General features: G+C 47.8%; 1 protein-coding gene across 2 annotated transcripts in view; it reads right to left on the minus strand.

The window, feature by feature from the left end:
• LOC119953562 (insulin receptor-like) overlaps positions 1-16022 on the minus strand; it is a 258898-nt gene that overhangs the window by 86384 nt on the left and 156492 nt on the right. The window lies entirely within an intron of this gene.

The following is a 16022-nucleotide window of genomic DNA, read 5'->3' on the forward strand; positions in this document are numbered from 1 at the left end:
CATCTAACCTACACTATGCTATTATCATCCATATGCTTATCCAATAAACTTTTAAATGCCCTCAATGTTGGCGAGTTCACTACTGTTGCAGGTAGGGCATTCCACGGCCTCACCACTCTTTGCGTAAAAAAACCACCTCTGACCTCTGTCCTATATCTATTACCCCTCAATTTAAGGCTATGTCCCCTCGTGCTAGCCACCTCCATCCGCGGGAGAAATTGATTGCAAGAAAATATCCCCAAACAGGTCCACCGTTATCCAGTAGTTTCCCATACCTGTAACCGCTTTTTCCAAAATTAATTTCAAAATCCATAAAGAATAAAACCTACCATGTATCTACATCTAACTCATTAAGACAGTTCAGCAGCCTCCGTGTACCTGAACAGGCGTCGGAGTGTGGCGACTCGGGGATTTTCACAGTAACTTTATTGCAGTGTTAATGTAAGCCTAATTGTGACACTAATAAAGAACATAGAACATACAGTGCAGATTCGGCCCATCGAGTCTGCACCGACCCACTTAAGCCCTCACTTCCACCCTATCTCCGTAACCCAATGACCCCTCCTAACCTTTTTGGTCACTAAGAGCAATTTAAAATGGCCAATCCACCTAACCTGCACATCTTTGGACTGTGGGAGGAAACGGGAGCACCCGGAGGAAACCCATGCAGACGGGGAGAACGTGCAGACTCCGCACAGACAGTGACCCAGCGGGGAATCGAACCTGGGACCCTGGCGCTGTGAAGCCACAGTGCTATCCACTTGTGCTACCGTGCTGCCCTAAAGATTATTATCCTCAGCTCAGTTGTAGTTTCCAATAACTACAACCAAATATGCTATACCCTAAGCAATCAATGAGCACAAGTACTCCCTCAATGAAGCCACTGGAAAAGGTGAATACGATACAAGAGGAGAGAACTGGTTTCCATTGCGTTCTGCATTGTTATTTTGTCTCCCCAAATTCCAATCTCAGGCTGAATGAAAAATCATGGTTTTGCACTGATCTTAGTAAGTCTGGACAATCTACTTTGCTGTTGCCACTAGCTGCACAAACCCCCTTGTTCTGCACCCAATCAGAAACAAATGCAGGCCCGTAAAACCCCAATGAATGCAGCGGATTTACCAGATAATGCATTTCTGATGCTGGTGGTTTGAAGGATAAATATTGGCAGGGCACAGGGGAGATTGCCCCTGCTCTAGAATATTGCTGCAAAAAGAGACATGCTGCTGAAGCTATTCGTCTTGGACTCATCAGGCCAATCACGGGGAATACCAAATTTTGAACAGTCAATTATACCGCAGGAGGAGAGGGTGCTGATTGATTGGCACGCTGACTCTGTCCAAAAATGTGCAGGTCAGGTGGATTGGCTGTGCTAAATTGCCCCTTGTGAAAAAGATGCACAGGTTAGGTGGGAGTTATGTGGTTACGGGGATAGGATGTTCTTTCAGAGGGTCGGTGCAGACTCGATGGGCTGAATGGCCCAGGAATTCGATGGTTCTCTGGACTGGTCAAGGAGGAATTAGAGGTTCCCTAAGATCCTGGGAAATTCAAAATAAAAGGTGCAAGGCCTTGAACGTGTTTCTTTTGCTTATAGAGAACAGGTCCCTGTGTATGAATGTAGTCGCCTCTAACAAGCGTAAATGTGTTTTCCCAGAATGTGCCAACGGACGTTTTACATCCACCTGAGAGGGTGGAAGCGGCAGGTATCAGTTTGACATCCTGCCTGAATATAGGCATTATCAATGAGGTATCAGCATCTACTAAGCACTCCCCAGGATAGGACATCCACTCTCAACCGTCTGACTGAAAGATCAGCGTGCTACCGCTTAGCCACAGTGGAGACTGGAGGATTCCAGCCTTGATCTCCACTCTGCGCCAAGCACATAGACCTTTGTCACAATCGTGTCAAGCACGCAGCAATCATTCGATATGGAGAGGAGCCCAGGCTGGGCTGGGGGAGCGCACGGTGGTAGAAGAGAAGGGAGTGCAGATAAATTACTGTTCCCAGGGATTCCTGTTGGCTGTGTGGGCAAAGACGGAGGACGGAATCAGATCCAGTGGGAATGCAAACACGGAACTGCCAATACCTGGGATCACAAAAGTACATAACAATCACTTGGGAGAAGTGCCAAAACAGCAGCAATCAGTTACTCCAGGCATGCACGTGATTTTCCATGAAGATTCCATGGAATCACATTTCACCAAAATCCTTGTGACAATGCTAAGTAATCGTGTGCAACCACAGCATATTCCTTCTGATATGCGCAGCATCCAGTCTGATGCAGAAGATCCAGTCGTTAAATGGGTTAAAAGTTCCAATTGGTACTGGGCCCAAAATTTTGATTACAACATCTTCTGGAGTTGTTGGGAAAGAGGAGTGGTTTTATAGCCCAGACAGTTCCCCTTGTTGCTCAGTCAACGCTTATCAAGCTAATGAATGATGATTGTTAGGGACGGTGTTCTGGTTTTTAAAAAAACATCTGAGGGGGAATGCTCGCATCTGACAGACTGCAGAATCGACTGATTAAGCTCGCTGCCGTTCTCCCTCGATTCATTTTTAACATTCTGAACATTTTTTTTTATTTTTCGTATTTTGGTCGCCCTCCGTTGATCCACTCATGCTGCACATCATCCTGGAGCAAGAGTGAGAGATTCTTTTCAGTCATTGGGTCCTTGAGTCATTAGTCTGTGAGATATTTGCAAGTGCCCTGGAGTATATCACTTACCTTTCTTCAACTCCCACTAGCCGAGATGGTGCAGACAAGGCCAGGAATGCGCCTGGGGAGGGGAGGTAATTACGGGAAGGTGCCTGCACCACACGGCTGCATAATGTATTGTATTGTTAAAGAATGCTTTTTTGTGAACAAGTGCTTAAGCTCATTAACTTGCTCGAAGTACAAAGGCTTTGTTGTAATTGAATCTTTTTTTTTGCACTGTCGAGGTTATTAATAGCTTAATGTTGCTGTATTGGGGAAAGTCTAAAAGTACAGACGCCCTGCCCATTGTGTGTCACTTGTGCTTTATACACCTCATTCATTTTTAATCTGTAATCCAATTAAAACAAGGAGCTTTGAAGAAGCTCAAATTAATTTACTTCCAGCAACTATTAACTTGCCATATAGACAGAAAGTGCCGGGAATACTTGGGTCAGGGAGCAACATAGAACATATAGTGCAGGAGGCCATTCGGCCCATCGAATCTGCACCGGACCACTTAAGCCCTCAGTTCCACCCTACCCCCGTACCCCAATAACCTTCCTAACCTTTTTGGTCACGAAGGGCAATTCATTATAACAATAATCACTTATTGTCACAAGGAAGCTTCAATGAAGTTACTGTGAAAAGCCCCCAGTCGCCACATTCCGGTGCCTGTTCGGGGAGGCCATTACGGGAATTGAACCCACGCTGCTGGCTTCATTCTGCATTACAAGCCAGCTGTTTTAGCCCACTGTGCTAAACCAGCCCCTTATCATGGCCAACCCACCTAACCTGCATGCCGTTGGACTGTGGGAGGAAACCGGAGCACACGGAGGAAACCCACGCAGACACAGGGAGAACGTGCAAGTTCCTCCCACAGAAAGCAACAAGATGCATGCCAGACAACCTGCTTTTTTAAGATAAATTTAGTGTACCCAATTTGTTTTTTCCAATTAAGGGGCAATTTAGTGTGGCCAATCCACCTACCCTGCACATCTTTGGTTTGTGGGGGCGAAACCCACGCAAACACGGGGAGAATGTGGAAACTCCACACGGACAGTGACCCAGGGCCGGAATCGAACCTGGGACCTCGGTGCCGTGAGGCAACAGGGCTAACCCACTCAGCTTTCGTGCTAACCTGCTTTTTTTTAAAATGGGTACATATATATTAATGACCAGCACACTGGGGAGAACATCCGTCACCTTTCGAAACACAATTTGGCCCGGATGGTGCGGTCTCCGGCTCTCCAGAGAGCAGACGAACCCTGGAATAAATACCCATAGAAAGTAGGAGGAGGAGGCCATTCGGCCCTTCGAGCCTGCTCCGCCATTATGATCGTGGCTGATCATACAACTCAATACCCTGATCCCGCCTTCCCCCACCCCTCCTCCCATATCCCTTTAGCCGCAAGTGCGATGTCTAACTCCCTCTTGGAATCATAGAATCCCTACAGTGCAGAAGGAGGCCATTCAGCCCATCGAGTCTGCACCGATCCTCTGAAAGAGCACCCCACCCAGGCCCACTCCCCCGCCTAACCTGCACATCTTTGGACTATGGAAGGAAGCTGGGGCACCCGGAGGAAACCCACACAGACACTGGGGGAAAATGCAAACGCCGCACAGACACCAAAGGCTGGAATTGAACTCAGGTCGCTGGTTCCGTGATGCAGCAGTGCTACCCACTGTGCCACCGTTCTGCCTCAACTACTTTCTGTGGCAGTGAATTCTACTCTCTGCTGAAGAAATTTCTCCTTCTCTCACCTCAGTACTGAAAGGTTTACCCCTTATCCTCAAACTGTGACCCCCAGTTCAGGACTACCCCACCATCGGGAACGTTCTTTCTGAATCTATCCTGCCTAACCCTGTTAGAATTTTCTATGTTTCTAGGAGATCCCCTCTCACTTCAATGAACATAATCCTACCCGACGTAGTCTCTCATCGTATGACTGTCCCGCCATCCCAGGAATCAGCCTGGTAAACCTTCGCTGCAACTCCCTCTGTAGCAAGAACATCCTTCGTCAGATAAGGACACCAAAACTGCACACAATACTCCAGGTGTGGCCTCACCCTATACAATTGCACTAAAACATCCCTATTCCCGTGCTCAAATCCTCTCGTGATGAAGGCCAACATACCACTTGCCGTCTTTACTGCCTGCTGTACCTGCGCCCTTACTTTCAGTGACTGATGCACGAGGACACCAAGGTCTCGCTGAGTATTCACCTCTCTTAATTTATACTTTATGGGACCCTTCAGATATCCCAATGCAAGGGCTCCACAGGAATTGCCGGGGCAATTTCAACTTCCAGGGGGACCCTCCAATAAAGTCTCCAACTCTTGAGTTGGAGTCAGGGATTTTGGAGGGTTACAACTCAGTTCCCTTTGATAGTTACCCAGGAAAAAACCGCGTCTCACTCCCGGGTAACTATGCAACTGACACTACAAACACCCGACTCCCCCACGATATTGTGGCCAGCCCCTGACCTAACCCCAAGCAGCCCCAACCCTCTGCATCACAACCTCTCTCCTCCTCTGACACTTTATGGCTCCTCCCAACCCTTCCCACTTCTCCACCAACCCATTTATTCACTCTCTCCCTCCCCGCCCCACCCTCACCTGGACTTCACCCTCTCATCACCCTCTGACTACCCCCGACACTCCCGCCTCCCCTAACCACCGCTCCAGGCTCTCTGACCCTGCCCTGCTACCATCCTACCCAGTCACCTCACTCTCAACGGCTTGGGCGAATTCGGCCCAGACTGATCAGGAGGAAAAAAAAAAGAATTTTAATTGCTCTAACACCTTTCACAATTCATAAAGCACTCTGGGCCATTCAGATTGCGTGAAAGGCACTATATAAATGCAACTACTTCTTTGTCTGGTTGGTTGACCAGTGATGATCTCGGTGCCAACGGGAAACTCAAAAACCTACATGGCCTGAGCTAGTAATCGTGCTTGTGAGTGACGATGGGTTCATCTTCAGAACAAATTAAACTCGTAAAATTCAGTCAATGTGGGCCTGGGGAGATTTATTTGGGGGGGGGGGGGAAGGAAGGAATTGCCAATGAGCCAGGTACAGGCACGTAGCCAGTTAAATCCAGAGTAAAACAACAAATTGAGTTCTTGCATTCATTCAAGAGGCCGCCAGAGATTTTTACACAACTGTCACACATTCCATTACCAGCTGGCTGGCTAACCGACTTGAAAATAAATATTTTTGTGGCAGTAGGGGTTTGACGCCTTCACCTCTCCCCTCAATCAGATTAAACGCCAGATCTTCAATAAAAGGGGTTACAGTGACAGAGGAGTCAAAATGTTTACGTATTTTAAAAAACAACAGCCCACAATCGGGACCCAATAATTACACTTTAAAAAAATTTTTTTTTTTTTTTTCCAAAAAGAGTAGCCAATTATTTTTCTTTCCCAATTAAGGGGCAATTTAGTGTGGCCAATCCACCTAACCTGCACATCTTTGGGTTGTGGGGGGTGAAACCCACGCAGACACGGGGAGAATGTGCAAACTCCACACGGACAGTGACCCAGGGCCGGGATTCGAACCCGGGTCCTCAGCGCCGCAGTCCCAGTGCTAACCACTGCGCTGCATGCTACCCCCAATAATTACATTTTTACCAATATAAAACGGAAGGTGGGGCAAAATGTGCACGAAACGATGCAGTCAGTAAGATCTGTCTTCTCTTTTAAAGGAGGCAGGAGCTGAATGATATACACTTCATGTCATCATATCAGGAAAAAAGCTCCCATCATGTGATGCCGGGTCAGCCTGGCTGTAGCACAAACAACGTGGACCCCTTTCGAACCAGCCCAGGCGACTGTTAAACTGCCTGTCTGCAAATGCTTTTTTTTTTCCTTATTCTCTAAACGCAAGGAGGCGTGGTGCAGTCATGCACCATCCTTTTCATTCAAACCAAGTCCTCTCTGATCTGTTTGCGCCACAGTGAAAGGCGATTAAAGCTCCTCTCCGAAGGTACTCCAATCCTTACTAATCCAGAACAGGAAATAGGCTCTGCAAGAGAACCGCCCTCAGCCTTAACCAATACGTTTGGATCTGAGGTAGGAGCCCCTCAAAGGGCTTCTCCTATCTCTGCGTGAACCAACAGCAATTAACCCTTCAGTAGCTTCCAACTCTGCGCAGTCTGTGGAAAAGGTTACTGGACAAAATCAAAGACCTATCTGCTCAATGTGTCACAGTTGATAAATAGATTTCAATATGCTTGGTAAAAAAACAAACTTGCAAATGAACTTTCCACACTGAATAGATATTTACTTTTAAAATAAACGCCCCCAAAATATCCCCCCAGCTCTCTCTCTTCCCTCTATTGATCCTCCCCTTCGGTTCCTTGCCTGAAATGGCAGGCAGGCAGCCTGTTTCCTGGCCTCCGCCAGGAATAAATATCTGGACCCAGCCGCAGTGGTGGTCTTGAGAGCAAATGGGTTCTATTTTCAGTTTTTTTTTAAATGTAGGGACACAATTATTATTTTTTTTCCCCCAATTAAGGGGCAATTTGCGTGGCCACTCCACTGCACCGGGGTGGCAAACTTTCCGTGCAAGGGCAGCATCGAAATTTACAATTCAAAGGCCCGCATTAGTATATTAAGTAAAATAATTACGCACCCGGTTATGATTTGAGCGCCTCATATAGAACATAGAAAAGTTACAGCACCGAACAGGCCTTCGGCCTCGACGTTGTGCCAAGCAATGATCACCTACTCAAGTCAAAGTATCCACCTATGACCAGTAAGTAACCCAACAGCCCCCCCCACCCGTAACCTTTAAAAAAAAAACTTCAAAAAAAAAAAAAAAAAATTTTTTTAAAAAAAATTTTTTTTTTGTTTTTAATGGACTTGGATGGCGCAGAACTACCTTTGCGGGCCGTCATGCGGCCCGCGTGCCGTAGTTTGCCCACCCCTGACCTAGCTAGCCTGTAAATTGGTGTTGTGGGGGTGAAACCCACGCAGACACGGGGAGAATGTGCAAAACTCCAGAACGGGACAGTGACCCCAGAGCAGGATCGAACCTGGGACCTCGGCGCCGCAGTCCCAGTGCTTGCCGCCGTGCCGCTCTCAGAGTAAAGGCATCAATCCCAGGGCACAGGCATCGAAACAGGAGCCTGATCCCCATGTCTGCTGCCCTTTTTGCTGATGGCACCTCTGCGGAATAACAGGCATCAGCTAAGAACGGGAGTTTTATTAGAAGCCAGGGAACAGCTTCAGGAACTACAGGAATGCGCCTCTCAAATCCATCAGCAGTTTTATATTCTTGGGTGCCATTTCTGGAATAGCAAAAAACGCACCAACCCCCAACAGTTTTAGAACCAAAATGCCTGCCCTCGATAGGCGGAGACCTGCATGCATGCTGCCAGACTTTTTTTTATTCATTCGTGGGACACGGGAGATGTCCGCATTTGTTGCCTACCCCGAATTGCCCTCGAGAAGGTGCTGCCGAGTCGCCTTCTTGCCGTCCATGTATCAGTCAGTGGGAGAACCCCTCGCAATTAACTGCAAGACACAGTCCTTGACTGTGGGTCTGCAGGCCACAGCGCTCCTGAATAAAGGGGCTGGTTTAGCTCACTCAGCTAAATCGCTGGCTTTTAAAGCAGACCAAGCAGGCCAGCAGCACGGTTCGATTCCCGTACCAGCCCTCCCGGACAGGCGCCGGAATGTGGCGACTAGGGCTTTTCACAGTAACTTCATTGAAGCCTACTCGTGACAATAAAGCGATTTTCATTTTTCATTTCATTTCATTAAAGAATAAACCTGGAGGATGTGGAAAGTTAGGGCAGAGGGCCTCAACTCAGCGGGTTGCCGAGGCCTGGACAAGATCCAAGGCCTCAATAACAGCAAAATCAGAGCAGCTAACTTGCATCGATTCGGTACGTGGCAGTATTTGCATACCCAAACACCAAGTGAAGCAGCCGAGGGAGGCCATTCAGCCCCAAAGAAAACTAGAATTCCAGCCCCCATATCGCCATAATGACAGCTTGAGATTTCGAGTACCACTCAAGTTTTTAAACACAGTACGATTTCTTTGCTGGAATCCTCCTCATCCATAGAATCCCTAAAGTTTTTCGGCCCATCGAGTCTGAACCGACCCTCCAAAAGAACACCCTACCTAGGCCCACTCCCCACCCTATCCCCGTAACCCCACCTAGCCTGCCCATCTTTTGGACACAAAGGGACAATTTAACCAGAAATCTTTGGACTGTGGGGGGAAACCAGAGCACCCGAGGAAGCCCACGCATGACACGGGAGAAAGTGCAAGCTCCACACAGTCACCCAAGGCCGGAATCAAACCTGGGTCACCAGCTGTGTGAAGCAGCAGTGATTTTGTTTTGTAAATTTAGAGTACCCTATTATTTCTTTCCAATTAGGCGGCAATTTAGCGTGACCAATCCACCTAACCTGGGCATCTTTGGGTTGTGGGATTGAAACCCATGCAGACACGGGAAAGTGCAAGCTCCATACAGACAGTGACCCGGGGCTGGGATTGAACTCGGGTCCTCAGCGCCGTAGGCAGCAGTACTAACCACTGCACCACCATGATACCCGGTGAGGCAGCAGTGATAACTAATCATGCCACCCATGTGGAAATCAATACCAGAACCCTCTACTGTGAATCTCTCCAGGGTCAAATAGCCTGCCAATGATTTGGCTGAAAGATTCATTGATTCAAACTGGCTCGTGAATCACTCGCTACTTTAGGAAGAAAGCACAGAGAGGGGATATTTTGATTTGATGTTAGCCTGTATTCAATGTGCCATACCAAGTGAAAACTTAAAACGTGTCCCATTCACAAGCAACAGGACATGTTGTATGGCCATTTAATAACAACCATTTGGGCAACTTCTGGAGAAATCCGACTATTCACAGCAGCTTACACGCTCGATTAAGAACGAAACATCTGAAGAATGATAGCTGTTGTGTCTGAAGGCTTACTACACGTGATTTTCTGATACATTCTTCACATTTAATTTGGCCGTGCTGCAGAAGGACACAGTGTTCAAGATCAGTTTCGAGAAGTGAAGGCTGCAACCAGCCAGTTAAGGAATGCTCATCGTGCTCAAGGGATGTTGGCCTGCGCTCAGGCCAAGTGCAAAGCAAGGAGTACACGAGAGCTGGGCGAACGGTTGGCTCTTGCAGTCCTACATCTAGCCCACGGAAAAGTGGGTATGTGCAGGCAAAAAATAGATATTCAAAGATCAATATCTGCTGAACCTTGGTGAGATCAAGCAATGGCCTCTGACCATTTGAACTGAATCCTGGATCAACTGAAGGGACATATGTTTGGTCTGCCAAAGCCACAAACTGATACGGAAAGAGGCCATTCAGCCCACCTTGCTTGTGCCAGCACTTTATAAGTGAATCCTAGAATTTACAGTGCAGAAGGAGGCCATTCGGCCCATCGAGTTTGCACCGGCTCTTGGAAAGAGCGCCCTACCCAAGCCCACACCTCCCACCTATCCGCATAACCCAGTAACCCCACCCAACACTAAGGGCAATTTTGGACACTAAGGGCAATTTAGCATGGCCAATCCACCTAACCTGCACATCTTTGGACTGTGGGAGGAAACCGGAGCACCCGGAGGAAACCCCCGCACACACGGGGAGAACGTGCAGACTCCGCACAGACAGTGACCCAAGCCGGGAATCGAACCTGGGACCCTGGAGCTGTGAAGCAATTGTGCTAACCACTATGCTACCGTGCTGCCCAAGTGCTATCTAGTTAATTCCAATCCCTCTGCTCGGGCGCCATTGGCCTGCAATTTTTTTTCTCGCTCTCAAATATTTATCCAATTCCTATTTGAAAGTTATTATTGAACCTGCTTCTATTGCGTGGTGAGCTGCAGCTCTGTAGATGCCTGGACCACCCCAAGTACCGTAGCCATCCTGCAAGAGCGAGGGTCAGCCAGCAGCACGATCTCAGGGCCATCACCGTGTTGCGGTATTTGGATGTTGCCGTGTCAGTGGTAGCTCAGTTGGTCGCACTCTTGCCTCTGAGTCAGAAGGTTGTGAGTTGCAGCACGTAAGAAATAACAAAGAACAATACAGGAGAGGAACAGGCCCTTTGGCCCTCTAATACTGCACCGATCACGTGTCCTATCTAGACCAAATGCCTGTATCCTTCTATACCCCATCTGTTCATGTGTCCATCCAGATGCGTCTTAACGATCACTAACGTATCTGCCTCAACCACCTCATTTGGCAGTGCATTCCAGGCGGCCTCCACCGCCCTCTGTGTAAAACGCTTCCCCGACACATCTCCACTGAATCTTTCCCCCCTCACCTTGAACTTGTGCCCCCTTGTAATTGTCATTTCCCCCCAGGGAAAAAACCTCCAACTATCCATCCTATCTATCTATACTCCTCATCATTTTATAAACTTCTATCAGGTCGCCCCTCAGCCTCCGTCTCTCTGGGAAGAACTATCCTAGTTTATTCAATCTCTCCTCGTAGCTAATACCCTCCATACCAGGCAACATCCTGGTAAACCTTTTCTGTACTCTCTCCAAAGCCTCTACGCCTTTCTGGTAGTGCGGTGACCAGAATTGGGCACAATATTCCAAATGTGGCCTAACCAACGTTCTATATAACTAACATAATTTGCAAGCTTTTATACGCGATACCCCGTCCTATTAAGGCAAGCATGCCGTATGCTTTCTTTACCACCATTTCCACCTGTGCTGCCACTTTTAAGGATCTGTGGACCTGCACCCTCAGATCTCTGTGTCTCTATGCCCTTGATGGTTCTGTCATTTATTTTATAGCTCCCACCCAAGCTGACATTGCTGACACTACTAAGGGGGTGCTGCACTGTCGGCGGTGCCATATTTCAGACAGGGTGTTAAACCCAAGGCCCCATCAACTCTCAGGTAGACGTAAACGATTCCATGTCACTATCTCAAAGAATAGATCCGGGTTCCTGGTTGCTACCCAACAACCCCTTCTGAGTGCGTCAGGGGGGGCGAACAGGAGCAGACTTCTTGTTGTGTGGGGTAAATGGCTATCTATCATTCACTGTCTGTAAACTTACACAAAATGGCTACGTCTAGTTGGTAGAGAGCAAGGGTTACTCATGAACCCATACCCCTCTCGCTTAAAGAAACCCTGTTGCACAGTCCCAATCAATAATTGGCAGAACCACTCCCGCAGGTTTCAATGAAAGAAACAGGCAAACTTGTCAAAACCTTCAGGAACTGGTTTGAAAAACTCTTATTCTTTCATTAACCAAAATGCAGCAACTCTGACGCTATGTTGCAGCTCAAAGATGTTATAAAAAGGACATGTTTCTTAACACACTCTCTCTCAAACGGTCCAAGGGTGTGGTTATAATGCAACCTCAGCACCACTGCCAGACATTGCGGGACCCCTGGAAGAGGGGAGGGGAAGTTGGAGCCGCTTCGGATTGCTTGACACCACAAGGAGTAAAGCTCCAACCTGTCATCAAACTCAGTCATGTAAGCGAACAGGGGCCCCAACCTAGAGTTATTTTGAGTGGACAGGAACTGCCGCCTACATGCTCCCGACCTAAGCATCTGGGAGAGCTCTGCAGATGTATAAAGCTCAGTCTTAGGGTAGGGAAACTGCACTTCCAGTGAGAACGTATGAATAAGATGTGGATTCATACAGCACAGGGACACATTCGGCCCATCGTGCATCTGCCAGCCCCTGCGAAAGTGTTCTCCACTTCACCCACTCCCCTGCAAATTTTTCCCCCCAGTTCAAATAGAAACTCAATTCCCCTTTTGGAAATTATGATTGAATCTGCTGTCACCACCCTATCAGGCAGCGCATTCCAGATCATAACAACTCGCTTAAAAATAATCTTTCCTCTCCTGATTCACTTTTTCCAATAATCTTAAATCCGAGTCCCATTCCAGCAGAAACTTTATCTACTCTATCACAACCTTTTCTGGTTTGGAACACTTCTGATAAATGATTCCCTTTATCTTCTCTGCTCTAAAGAACAACAATCCTGGCTTCTCCAGTCCACTGTACATAACTGAAGTCCCTTGTCCCTAGTGTCGGTCTGGTAAATGCCCTCTGCACCCTCTCCAACAGGTTGCCTGGCTAGAATCGACACTACAGCAACTGATCTAGGTATAAATGCAGCACGGTAGCATTGTGGATAGCACAATGGCTTCAAAGCTCCAGAGTCCCAGGTTCGATTCCGGCTTGGGTCACTGTCTGTGCGGAGTCTGCACATCCTCCCCGTGTGTGTGTGGATTTCCTCCGGATGCTCCGGTTTCCTCCCACAGTCCAAAGATGTGCAGGTTAGGTGGATTGGCCATGATAAATTGCCCTTAGTGCCCAAAATTGCCCTTAGTGTTGGGTGGGGTTACTGGGTTATTGGGATAGGGTGGAGGTGTTGAACTTGGGTAGGGTGCTCTTTCCAAGAGCTGGTGCAGACTCGATGGGCCGAATGGCCTCCTTCTGCACTGTAAATTCTATGATCTAAATTCTATGATCTATGTTAGACATTCGGCGAGATCCTAAAAGCTACTGGTTTAGCAAATGCAAAAAAAAATCATACATTTGGCAACCAAAAGTGGAGATAGGAGAGAGGTCGCGCTGATTAAATAGATTAGTGTGGGGCAGTAGCATAGTGGTTATGGTTCTCGTGCTTGGGGCAGCACGGTGGCACAGTGGTTAGCATTGCTACCTCACGGCGCCGAGGTCCCAGGTTCGATCCCGGCTCTGGGACACTGTCCATGTGGAGTTTGCACATTCTCCCCGTGTTTGCGTGGGTTTCGCCGCCCCCCCCCCCCCCCCCCCCCCCCCCCCCCCCCCCCCAACAACCCAAAGATATGCAGGCTTGGTGGATTGAATGGTGGACAGAAACTGAATTAATAATAAACAACAATAAAAGTGACACCAAATTGTCAGATTTGCAAAACTATGCAACTGGTTGGGAAGGGAGCCTGCCTGTCCTTACCCAGCTTGGCCCATGTAACACCTAGTCATACGCAAAGAGGCCCTTCGGCCCATCATATCTGTGCCGGCCATCGAGCACCTATCTATCCTAATCCCATTTTCCAACACTTGGTCCATAGGCTTGTATGCTATAGAACATAGAACAGTACAGCACAGAACAGGCCCTTCGGCCCTCGATGTTGTGCCGAACAATGATCACCCCACTTAAACCCACGTAACCCGTATACCCGTAACCCAACAATCCCCCCATTAACCTTACACTACGGGCAATTTAGCATGGCCAATCCACCTAACCCGCACATCTTTGGACTGTGGGAGGAAACCGGAGCACCCGGAGGAAACCCACGCACACACGGGGAGGACGTGCAGACTCCACACAGACAGTGACCCAGCCGGGAATCGAACCTGGGACCCTGGAGCTGTGAAGCATTGATGCTAACCACCATGCTACCGTGAGGCCTAATTGTGAATTAATTGAATTTGGATTCACTGTCCCCAGAACATTAGCCTGGATTACTAGTCCAGTGACATTAGTACTATGTCACCATCTCTCCCATATACATGGTTGACCTTTAAATGCCCTCCCAAGTGGCTGATCCCCAAGCCACTCATTTATATCTAAGACAAGGAGATGGCCCACCGTCACCTTCCCAGGGCAGCTGGAGATTGCCAATAATTGCTGGTGATGCCCACACCCAAAGAACACATTTATTACACTTACAAAACACTTGCCGATACAGCAGGTGCTTTGCACACAAGGAAACTGCCAGGTGCAGCATTTGATATTTTATGGCCTAAGACAGTGCCTGCTGCTAAAAGATACTGGGCGTGATAAAATAATTGCAGACATCAACACATGGAAATTACAGTTGTGTTTCTACAGCTTTCATGCAGGATAATAGAGGGCTGGCTGCGAAGTTGCAAGCCAGTAATTGAATAGAGTGGTTCCAAGGAAGTCGTAAATGTAAATAGGAAAATTTAAGCAGGTTGGGAAACTTCAGGCAAACTACAAAATGTAATCCTCCTCTAACTCACTACCACCTCGCTTGTTGCGATTCTTCACGGAATGTGTGACCTATGCATTTTTTAAAAAATGATTTGCAGACTTTACCAGAGTACTAAGGGACAGAGCGATATGCATGAGGAAGTAATAAGCTGACCCAGAGAGTACGATGCAAGGTCAATGGTTATGTTATTAAAGGGGTAGAATAGCCATCTTAAAAAGAGCAATGAAATTCCAGAGACTTTGCGTAGTGAAAATGGGTTTCTGCTTATTTCGCCAGAAGTAACCTTTTGCCCCAATCATCATGAACGAAGGAGACCATTCTGCCCATCTTTGTCAGAGCCCTGGATCCTCCTCCTGTTCAAATATTGAACCATTTGGCTTTCCCTAGATGCGACCACAGCACCACCGACGTGGCAATTTCCCAAGTTCTGCCAAAACGCTTAGAAATTTTTCCAAACCTCCCTTGCATTTAGTGACCAGTTTTCAAACGTCAATCATTCGTCACTGACTTCCCAACCAGAATCTTCCCCCCCCCCGTGCACCCTACCAAGATGCTTCACAATTTGAAAATCCTCTATTCAGGGGATTCGATTTTAAATTTGACCGAGGTTGAGTGAATGAAACCCTAAAGCATTTTATCCTCCACAAACAGCAGTGGAAATATGGAATCACCACCCCCAAGAGGCTGAGTAAAATGACATTTTTGATCAATAAGGGGATCAGGGGTTATGGGGAGACGGCAGGCGAATGGCATTGAGAAAATATAAGCCATGATTGAAAGGCAAAGCAGACTCGATGGGCCGAGTGGCCTAATTCTGCTCCTATATTTTATGGTCTTATGGGCATTGCCAAGACCAAGGTCAAAAAGGGTTGCCTTAGGGCGAGGATATCAAGAGAAGACGATGGCATGGTGGTAATGTCACTGGGCTAGTTAGTGCTCCAGAGGCCCAGGCTAACTGCTCTGGGACCAAAGATTTAAATCTCACCACAGCAGCTGGTGGAATTTAGACCTTGCCCGGGCTGACCTAATGTGATTCTTTACTACACTCTGCAAAGGCCAGGAAAGCCATAATTGGGGATGGGTGAAAACGCTGGAAAGTAACTGAACCCTGCTTTTGTTATGAGGTTACTGTTAATGAGCACGGATGAGAATAGGTTTGTCCGAGATGCCCATCGCTCAGTGGGTGTCTCAGTTCACTGTCTTCTTATTTAAGGAGGGATATTCCTGCCGTGGTTTTTTTGGGGGGGGGGGGGGATGATGAGCCATGGTGCCAGGCTCGAGGGGCCGAATGGCCTAATCTGCCTCTGATTTCATATGTTCTCAAATGGGAAAGGTTTCCACGCAGTACAGATGGGAGAATCGTCAGCAG

This window comes from Scyliorhinus canicula, chromosome 18 (genome assembly GCF_902713615.1).
Source record: "Scyliorhinus canicula chromosome 18, sScyCan1.1, whole genome shotgun sequence".
Lineage (NCBI taxonomy): Eukaryota > Metazoa > Chordata > Chondrichthyes > Carcharhiniformes > Scyliorhinidae > Scyliorhinus > Scyliorhinus canicula.